Source organism: Aplysia californica, unplaced genomic scaffold, assembly GCF_000002075.1.
Source record: "Aplysia californica isolate F4 #8 unplaced genomic scaffold, AplCal3.0 scaffold01093, whole genome shotgun sequence".
NCBI lineage: Eukaryota > Metazoa > Mollusca > Gastropoda > Aplysiida > Aplysiidae > Aplysia > Aplysia californica.
This window is the reverse complement of record NW_004798363.1, coordinates 101,536-112,144: the sequence shown is the minus strand read 5'-3', so window position 1 is coordinate 112,144 and position 10,609 is coordinate 101,536. Positions and strand designations below refer to the sequence as shown.

Below are 10,609 nucleotides of genomic sequence, written 5' to 3'. Positions count from 1 at the left end.
GGGGGGGGGCTACACCTCAAAAGTCCCGATTCGGCTCAACATTATGCATTTTGACTTGTAGGCATTTTTAGCTTCTTCAGGCTCCCTTACAACTATTAAAATTTTATAGCCTTAAAACCCAACGCCTATATTTTTCCCGTACCGATGTTTGTCACCACCATTTCCTCACAAAGTCAGTCTTTTATTTTCCTGCACCGCACGTTGTCTAAAAATATTGATTTTCTATAAAATTTTTAAGTAACTCCACCATTTTTCATCAAATCTAATTCACGAAATTTTCACAGATGGGAGAGAAGTTGTAATACTAAACATATATGTTGGTTGAATCTTTTTAAATTGTGGAATAGATTTTAAATACTCTCTGGTTCAACACACACTCAACAAAGTTAATTAGCCTAAATTTCCTCGAGGGTTTGGTTTGGAGAATTGAGAAGATACTCGATTATTTAAAAAAATATTCGTGTTCGAGTTCAAGTTTTAATGGGCCCGACTTCTCTCGTGTTTACCAACAGCCAACAATACGTCTCTTTTGATTTGTGTAAACTTTACAACCGCACGATGTCAACGTAGGTGATGTAAATAATTCGGGGCTTACCTAATTCTGTTCAATATTGTGTACTGTTTCCAGCCACTGTCTTTGGTACCTTTATACCACCTGGGTAAGTAGACTAACTGTCAGTTCTTCTGACGATAATACTCTTTGATTGGTCACCTTCGGTGTCACGCCATAATGCCACACACACACACACGGACACTTGGCACTGGCAGATTGAATTGATTGCTCTGATAGAGGCCTAGATCTAATATCTAGATCTAGATTCTAGATCTAGATATCTAGATCTAAGAAGGCTTACTTAATAACTCACAGTGTGTAGCTTGTCCTCTTTTGTTTTACCGCTGTTTTAAGATAAAAATCAAGACCAAGTCGTTCTGTTTAATCTTCTCAGATCTTTGGATGTGGGTCTAAAAATTAGATAAACAACTGATTCTTAAAGCACGTTCATAACTCAGGGCTGTCTAAATCTACCAATTTTTCCGGTAGATACCAATTTTGGGCCTGTTCTACCGCCATACCGAAGATGTCAAAACTACCAGATTTGCGATTGGAGCCGAAAGAAGAATTTAAAATGAAATAACCCGTTTTGCAATGCTTCCATTCTTCTTTGTTTTTACGTAAATCTGTACATTCCGAAAGTTCCGCTCTTGCAGCATGATCATATCAACTCCATGCGTTAGAGAGAGAGAGATCGATCAGCACTTGCCTCCGTAACTTGTCAGAGATATTTACGGCAACCCTCGGCAATAAGTTACAAGAGTATTAGAAACTGCCAGATTGCGCATTTCGTACACTCGACCATTGTCTATCTGTGCCGTTTGGTCGCCAATAGTTTTTCATGTGCATTACATTGGCTAAAAGTTGTCTACTCACGATAGATAATCTTCCTCCTTCTTTTCATGTTCTTTCTTTTTGTCTATCTTCGGGTTTTGGCTGCGGCTGGAAAATCTGTGCATTTAATTCATTTATCTGGAAAACAAAATTGTGAATGTAGAAAGAAAATCGGCATCGAAGTAGAACATTCTAAAATCTGTCTTGGTCTAGAGAATTTGTCAGTACTATGGCCACCTCTATTCTCACCCGGAGTGAGAATAGTGCAGGCGAGTCTTGTGGCTATTCTCACCCGGTGCGCGTTCACCAAATTTTGCGTTCACACACTGTGATAACAGAAAAATTGTAGAATTCTGTGCCGTGAACAAACGTTCCATTACAACTGTAGCCTACTAAAAGCGTACAATTTTGTCTGTGGGCAGTGGAGAGAGAGAGAGATGAAAGAGAGAGAGGAGTAGCGCGAGAATTTCCGGGCAAAACAAAATGGCGACCCGCGTAGTTCGGCTCGATTCGAAAAGTTAAATAGCCGTAGCATCTTTGTAGACAACCAAATTAATTTAATTTTGTGTTTTAACATCATTTTTTAACTTTGTTTTGGTCAATTTGATCGTCCACACTGATAGACAGTATTCAGAAAGAGACGGAGAGAGAGAGAAGAGGGGAGGAGTTGATCTTGCGAGAACTTCCGGGCGGGTGAGAATAGCCACTTTCCAGTACTATATATCTAAATGAGGATTCTACACAGGGAGACTGCGGGAATTTATTACCCGGGAATCTGAAAAAAAAAATCATTGAGACCCGAGAAAATGCACAAAGTCCTCAAAATCAAACCTGAAAAGGCTACTGAGTTCATTATTTTACCGGTCACGTTTGTGAATTACGTTCGGCTTTCTCCAGTCTGAGAGTACGTTTCATGCGAAAAAGCGGCTATTGCGGCAGGCGGAAGTGTAATTCTAGGTGTAATAATACTGAGACTCCATTGGGAAAATCAAAATCTACTTTCGCTTTCGTTACCGCTCAGAATTGTCTGATGATAGATTGTTAACGTTAGATTTACAGATAATAAAAAATTGTAATATGATGCAGTTTTTGCTGAAAAAATCACAGTGTCGCCATACAAGTTAAATCGATAATAAATTCTCACGGATGTCACTATAATGACGAAAAAAAAGGAAGAAAAAGACAACAAACGTCCTCCGATTTCTAGATTGTCTGGCCCGTCATCGTGACCGGTCAATGAACCTGTGAGAGTTCGTGAGTACGGCATGAGTAAAGGACCGGCCGGTGGTTGTTGGGGTAATCAAGGTTTATTGAAAGTAGGAAGGAGCTTTGCAGGGCTTCGGAATTGAGGGGATGAATTTGATGCAATAAAGTCTACGGCAGAAGGAAAAAGAAGCGGTGCAAGAAACTGATGCTAAAATAAAAACGATAAGTGGAAGTGGTTTTGACTTTGACATTCGACGATCAAGTGCGTAAATGAGGAAATAGTAGAGCGTACACGAGGCTTGATTGTTTCTTCTAGGTTGGTATTCTCGAATTTGTCAGGGATGACAAATTGAATAGTGGCAATGAGGAAATGCCATTTTCAAACCTCGGAAAGCTACATCTTGGATGCCTATATATGCATCATGATGGGTTGTTGCTGATTAAAAACTGGTACTGTGATTTAGAATTTTGAAAAAAATCAATGCTTAGTCCATGATGCAGTGATTCACTGATTGCCAGGTTTTCAGCATCACTACATCCCACGCTCCCACAGTCCTTTCAGCTCCGGCTCTCAGTACACGCTCTCTTTTATTTTCACTTTTTTCTCTGTCCTAAGCCAAACTATAAAGGTTTTATAAAAATGATTTTTGTCTTGCTTGTTTTTTAAAATGCGTGATTACTGAACATGGTTTTGGCAGTTCATGTTCTTCTTGCCTCTCCTCAGGCCCAAATCAGGATTCATTTTGTATTTTAAGGGTAAAACTAGTTAAAATTAATTGTCTGTCATACCTAAGTCACTAAGGACTTCAGTGTCCTATGCTAGTGTCAGGAAATATGTTTTAGTTTATACAGTGGAGGCCACTTATAACGAGTCCTGAAACAACAAAAAGTCTGTTATAAAGACACTATTCTAAAACCCGTTTTTTTTTCCCCTTCTTTATCTTTGTAAATAAAGTAAGTACTGCTATTGCGCAATCAGACAGTCACGCGAGTCGGTTAGCGGAATATTGCTGCTGCTGTGCACAGCACACAGACCAATTAAACATATATATAAAACCTCGCCATTTGAGAACGTTGTTGCTGATCCAGCGAAACAAAGAACGGGAGAGCCCACGCGAACCAATAATGGGGCGTGCGTAGACAAGCAGAACGCATCGGATGATAGGCCAGCCCATTCTAGATTATCTAGGCATACCGTGCCTCTCACTTCTCTGGTGCTCGATTGAGAGGTCACAATGCTGTGATAGATGGAGTGAATGTGTGACGTGCGCAAGCAGACGCAATGCATCACAGGGTGTGGTGGGGTGGGGAACAACACAGCGGGCAAGTTAGCTTAGAGCCAGAGCCCCTTCTTTCTGATCGCCAAAGCCGATTTGTCAACATTGCTAGTGCTAGAGAAAGAAACACTGATTCGATTTTTGATCAAGTAAGACCTAGAGATCATGTTGAACAAAATCATCATCAGTGGAAATACAAAAAGGAATAAACAGAACACCAAACTCATAGATTAGGCCTACTTTACTATTTCCCATGAATTTATTACTGGATCCCTAGTAACGAGAATCCTGCTACAACGGACATTTAGCACCGGTCCCCTCCCTCTCGTTATAACAGGATTCCACTGTATTGGTATGGGCTAGGGCTTTTGAAGTCATTTTGGCAATCACCCTGCACTCAATTCCATATTCAATACTGAATGATAGTGCCTTGAACGATAGTCCATAAATGATTTTAAAAAACCCCCAAAAAACCCTGCGTCATTTCATACACACTGTTCATTTTAACTTGTGCACACCCAAACACCCCCTTCCCCTCCCCACATAAACACACACGAGAGCATGCGCTCGTGCACACACAGACACACACACACACACACACAGACACACACACACACACACACAAACACACACACACACACACACACACACACACACACACACACACACACACACATGTGCATGCACACACACACACGCACACATGTGCATGCACAAACAAGTTTTCAAAATTTAATTACCCAATATCACGGAAAGCAAGCGCGTTCAATGGGGCAACGATCATAGATTCTAGTTTTTTCCTTCTTTGTCTTTGTAATACCTGATTTTGGGCCAAACTACCTGAAACTGACCCTGAATCTGCCTGAAATGGGAACTTTGAGGTTGGCAGCCCTGTAACATAATAATCTTGTAAACTAGATCGAGATATCTAGTCTAAGGCTAAGATCTTTAGTCCTTGTCCTTAGAAGCCTTAGACTAGGTTCGGACACACACACACATTAACAATGTTTGCTTTAAAAAAATGCATTTAAAAAGGGGTAAAAGACAACGAAGTGACTATTTCTCAGAATGTTCGGGAAAATAAAGTTCAACTTTATTTCTCTGAACGGTTTCCGATTTCGAGACTTTTTTTGTTATTTGCGAGATTTAGGCGTCATCTTTTCACTCTGCCATTCAGCGAGGACTGGGAAGAAGCATTTTTTGCATCGAATTCAATTTCTACAGCTAGAGATTCTTAATTAAATGTCTGAATATTCAGATACTTCAGTTGTGGTTGGGGCAACGTTCCCGGACTACACTTCATTTGAAAATACCTTCAAAAGGTACTGCGAGAAAACAAGACTGATCGACCTTGGCAGTAACCTATTTTGCATTAAGTCACCCAGCAAAAACTAAAATCTTTCATGTAAAAAAAAAATCCCTCCACGCTCCCCCCCCCTCCCCCCCCCGCCCAGTTCACACCTTACCCACACGCTCAAACACACACGCACACTCACACACACGCACACACACACACACACACACACACCGGCCACTCCATTCGCTTATTATCAACAAATCTTGAGAACGGAAACCGTTCGGAGAAATAGAGTTCAAGTTTATTTTCCCGATCGTTCGGAGAAATAGAGCCGGCCAAAAGACAAGGCCCCCTCTATTCTCTGGGTGAGAATAGCGCTGTTGTAGGCCTCTCACCTTTTGGCTATTCTCACCTGGTGTGCGTTCACGTGTAACCAGTGTAAACAAGCGTTACACCGCTCTTGTGTTGAAAGTTCAATTTTGTCTGCGGGCAGTGAGAGAGAGAGAGAAAAGAGAGAGGGGTGGAGGGGGGAGAGAGAGAGAGAAGGATCAAGTAGTCTAGATTAGATCTGGCGAGAACTTCCGGGCCAAACAAAATGGCACCCGGCGTAGTTCGGCTCGATTCGAAAAGTAAAATAGCCTTAGCATCTTTGCAGACGACCAGATTAGTTTACTTTTGTGCTATAACATCATTTTTTTTCTGTGTTTTTATCGATTTGATCATTCACTCCGATAGAAAGTATTCAGAAACTAGGAAAAACTGGTCTTGTTTCTCACCAGGTGAAAATTGGCAACGCTGGCAAGTCTCACGCGGGGTGAGAGGTCAGTCGTATTTTTATTCTCACCCAGGGTGAGAATAGCCACCTCCATTCCAAAAGACAATGGAGGATTTTGAACATACACCTTACACATTAAAAAGTTGACCTTTTTTCCTCAACACCACATATATGTTGGATATTGGCGTATGCCTAAGCCTATGAATGAAACATGGTCTACAGATGGGGGAATACTTTTTGAGACTCATGTGGAGATGTAGGCCTAAGACAGTTGTGGGATGAGAAATCTACAACAAGCTTATTGTAGACATTGAATCTGAAATGTGGGGGCTTGGTGGTGTCGCTGTCTCAATATAATGAGCAATTTGTAGGCTATGTATGTTACTGTAAATCTAAAAAAAATTTTTTGTGGTCCTGTGTATGCACCCAAAGAAAGGTTTGGCCCAAATAGATTAACTTCTTTATTTCTACCAAAATATTTTTGTTTGGTTGTTGACCTGTCTTGGCACATGCAAAGTTCTGTAGGGAGCATAGATAGGTAAATTAATCTATAAATGAGTTAGCTCAAATTATAATGAAATCAGGCACTTGTCAAAACAGTGAAATCAAAGAAACCGGCCTTTTTCTGGGTGTTGGACAATTAAAAAAACAATTTTCTTTGTTTGCCTCAACACCTTTTATATATGTCCTTTTCATATATCTGTGTGGATGTTTTGGAAAAACGTTCATTGAAGACACAAGAATTGTAAATTTCCAGTTTCCAAGGACACTCAAGCTTTGAAGTCTCCAGACTGACGGACATTTTCTTGCTAACTTTACCTTTCCTATAAGCCGACCCCCCTTCCTTCAATCGTAATTTTATCTCAACTTTTATTCAAGATAGATGGGGGTTTTTTTTGGTTCTGATTGCATGACAAATAAACAAGCTTTAAGATGATATCAATAACACTCTATGCCAAAGAATTTATGAGCGCCTGATTCCACAGCGCCGTGTCACAAATAAAAATAGGTCAAAATGGAGTTAGATCATTTGATCAAGAAAAGAAATAAAATGAGGTAATGAATGCTGAAAAGAGCCGGCATAGGACAGTTTAGTACAACAAACATACTTTAACAATGTAATAGGACACTTGAATGAATTGACATAAAGTTATATATGACAAAGGCCTTGAGTACCATCTTTCTCTCACTGGAAAAACAGACGGTGAAAAATTGTCAGAGATCGACCAGGTAAAACATACTTACAGAACTTAAAAAGATGATTGAAGAGAGAATTATATCAGGATAATAGGTGTAGGTTTTTTCAAAGCACTTTAATCCAGCAAAATAATGAGTGGCAAATTATGTTCCTTGTTGTCTTGAACAAGCTACTAAATGATTTTTTGTAAGATTTTTAAAACAATCAAAGTCTAAGGCTTTTTCACTCTGCCTTGAGAAATAAACATTTCATATAATTTATCATGTTAAAAAGCTTGATTCAGTAATACTTTTATTTAGCATAATTTCTTTGAATGTAAGTTGTAATAATAGCCACTTTGCCGCATGTTGAGGACACAGAAGAAGACATCCATTCAACCAGGAGAATCAATTGGTCAATCCCCTGTCCTCTTTTCACTTTCCAACAGGAAAGGCGTACAGAAAATAAACTTCATGTTTGTGTCAGAAGCTGAATTTTTTAAAAATAACATGTGCCGCGCTCCTCAAGGGCAAGAAAACACATCAACTTCAAAAGTATGTGGTAAAGAAAAAAGATGAGGGACATTTTCAAATTATCTTGGTTGGATCTGACTTTCATATATATATTGTCAAAGAAAGAGGAGAAACATTTGCAACTGATCTTTAAAAGTTGCCTGTTCTTTACTGCATAGAGTGTCTTTTCGTAGAATGTGCCACTTTCATTGATTTTGTTAGATTATATTATGATACGCTAGAACTTGGATTCATCGAAGCAGTCATGCCTGGCCTTTGATGTAGTTGAATCTGAGTGTTTGTTATAACAAATATGAGGTTTTGGTGTAGACAATTACAGGCATCGAGCAAGTAATTATAATGTATTCGACTTTCTCAATTTGGTTTCAGATGAAAAGCATTTTCGTTTCATTGCGGAAGAAATGCTGGAAAATTCAAGGAAAATACACTGAACTCTAGATACTAAGCACACACTGTGCAAAAGGGCCAATTCGTTCAAAATCTGCCTATGTATTGTTTGCCGTACAAGTTATGTTGCTGTGTAGAGCCTAACGTACGGCAACGTTTGATTCCACAGTCCAACGCACAATAGATCTATGTGTTAAGATTAGCTTAAATCATTTTGATATTGATCAGAAGCTGATGTGTCTCATTTGTAGCTCTACTGACGTTCCCCGCCCCCCATCCTCCCAACACACACACGCACACACACACAGTCACACGTCACACGTGTGCTGGCCGCCTGTTCAACCCTGACCCACACTAAGACGTGGGTGAATGCTAACAACTCATGTTTGGCATGAAAGGAGGCTGCTGATTGGTAGAACCTGGAAAGAGACTTAGTTGAATCTGAGCTTTCTCATTTATGTGTTCGTTGAATCCAAGTTATTTTTAATGATTTTTATGAATAAGAAATCCAGGGAATCCAACTCTTTAGTTGAGTCCGAGTTTTCGTTGAATATGAGTTCGTTGAAACCGAGTTCAATTGTACAGTTTTGCGGTTGAGATGAGCTATATTATATATATCAGAGAAGCGTTTTTCATCTTTAAAAAGGCATTTTTTACCTGCATGTAACATTGTCTCTTTCTCTGTTTGTCATTCTAAAAATTACTTTACCGTGCTCATCCAGCTGTTTTACTTTTTGGCTTCTTTATAAGACAGTTTCTCTAGGTCTCATGTTGTGTTTACTTTATGGTCCACTGTCTTCTCCAGACATGGTGATCTACCTTTTGAAGGAGAAAAAATAGGGAAATGGCAACCATTTGTTGTCATGGCAGCTGTGCTTTCTTATGAAGCATCTAATGGAAGCTCTGTAAATGATATTTCAGTTTCAGATTGAGGGAGTATAAAATTATTCACCTGTCGATGAATACTTTTGCTTTATGATTATGAGGTTGGTATTTAAAAATTTTGTCCATGTATATGATGAAAAGTAGCTGTGATAACAGACGCCCTTGTCTCATTCTGGATGACACGTCGAACCAGTCTTTGATGCCGACTGTGCTTCTACTGTTGGTATAGATGGCTCTGATGTTGTCCAACAGTTGTCCCCTGATGCTTTACTCTGCAAGTGTTTGCCACAGTTTGTTTCTGTCTACTTGGTCAAATCATGCTTTTTCCTGGTCTACAGACACAAGATTCAGTTCTTTTTTAAATTCAGTTGTCTGAGAGCGAAGATAGTGTCTGTGCACCCTCTTCCTTTTCTGAAGCCCATCATTTGCTGATGCAAGGAAAGAAATACCTGCGTATGCATAAACATTGTTTGTCTCTTTGAATTGCCATCTGCTCTTTAATGTCATCCGCTAACTGGCAGAGTGAAACTTCTTTCTAAACTTAAGTAAATATGCCCCACAATATCGCCTGGGAAGTGGTTGTCAGAGGTACATACACTCACTGCACACAGCACATGGCAACCACTCGGCAGCTGTGTTGTGATAAGATTCCTTTCTCGTAAACATGACTCGGTGAGTTAGCAATCAAGTTAATCATTATACAGGAGGTCTGAAGGCCATCTTAATTTCTTATGGTTCAGTGAAGGGAAATAACATCATATTCTCCTTTGTCTAGTCATAGCAGAATCATTACCCTTGGCATTGGGCAGAGTGAAGTGTGTGTGTGTGTGTGTGTGTGTGTGTGTGTGTGTGTGTGTGTGTGTGTGTGTGTGTGTAAGTGTGTGTGTGTGTGTGTGTGTGTGTGTGTGTGTGTAAGTGTTTGTAAGTGTGTGTGTGTGCGCTATTTATCAGAGGCCAGTTTTAAATACTGTACCAGTATCTACCAGACCAGAAACCAGTGATCTTTTTTTTTGGTAGTTGAAATACAACACCAGTTTTTAACTTACTGAGAAATCAGTGTGTCTGCCTTACTCTTTCTCAGCACTAAATGATGGTTTTATTGTATCTGTGGGCTTTTCTTTGCTCAAAGTGATCTACCAAAGGAGGGGAAACTTGTCTAAGAATAGATTTTATGCATTCAAGCTTTCGCTTTTTGTACTTGCAATTAAAAAATGGGGGCTCTCGTGGCGTAGAGGTTAAGATGTTTGCCTCTTACTCAATAGATCGTAGGTTCGAATCCGTGTAGCGACGGAAAATTTTCTTCTCTAAAATTTTCTCCTTTCCTATTCTCTAATGTGCTTTTGTTTCCACTTTCTGCCCCTACCCCCTCACCTCCTTTGCCCCTCCTGTGGGCTTCTTTCTTGACAGCCTTTCTGATTGTTACTCCTTGGCTCCTTACTGCTGTCTTTCAGCCATGCCCCTGATATTCTGGTAGGAAAGATCTACACCTAGCCTTCAGGGACAAGAGCGAAAAATCTTGGGAGGTCCCCTGTGTAAGTTGCGCACGTTAAAGATCCTTTGGTGGTCTAAAATCGATAAAAGTAGGGTTCGACCGCCACCCTGACAAAATTCAAAATTTCCTACCAACTGAAAATGTTTATTGTGTCGCGCGCTCATATAATCTTATGCAGTCGCGAGAGCCGAAA

At 39.9% G+C, this 10,609-nt stretch overlaps 1 protein-coding gene across 3 annotated transcripts in view; it reads left to right on the top strand.

The window, feature by feature from the left end:
- The first annotated feature begins 474 nt into the window (after positions 1 to 474).
- LOC101863224 (ankyrin repeat, PH and SEC7 domain containing protein secG) overlaps positions 475 to 10,609 on the top strand; it is a 23,922-nt gene continuing 13,787 nt past the window's right edge. The window contains exon 1 of one of the 3 annotated variants that reach the window (XM_035973273.1): positions 475 to 566. The gene's annotated coding sequence lies outside the window, so the exon portion shown is untranslated. Of the gene's footprint in view, positions 660 to 10,609 lie in introns of all 3 variants that reach the window. The other 2 variants (XM_035973274.1, XM_035973272.1) reach the window with 2 other exon arrangements.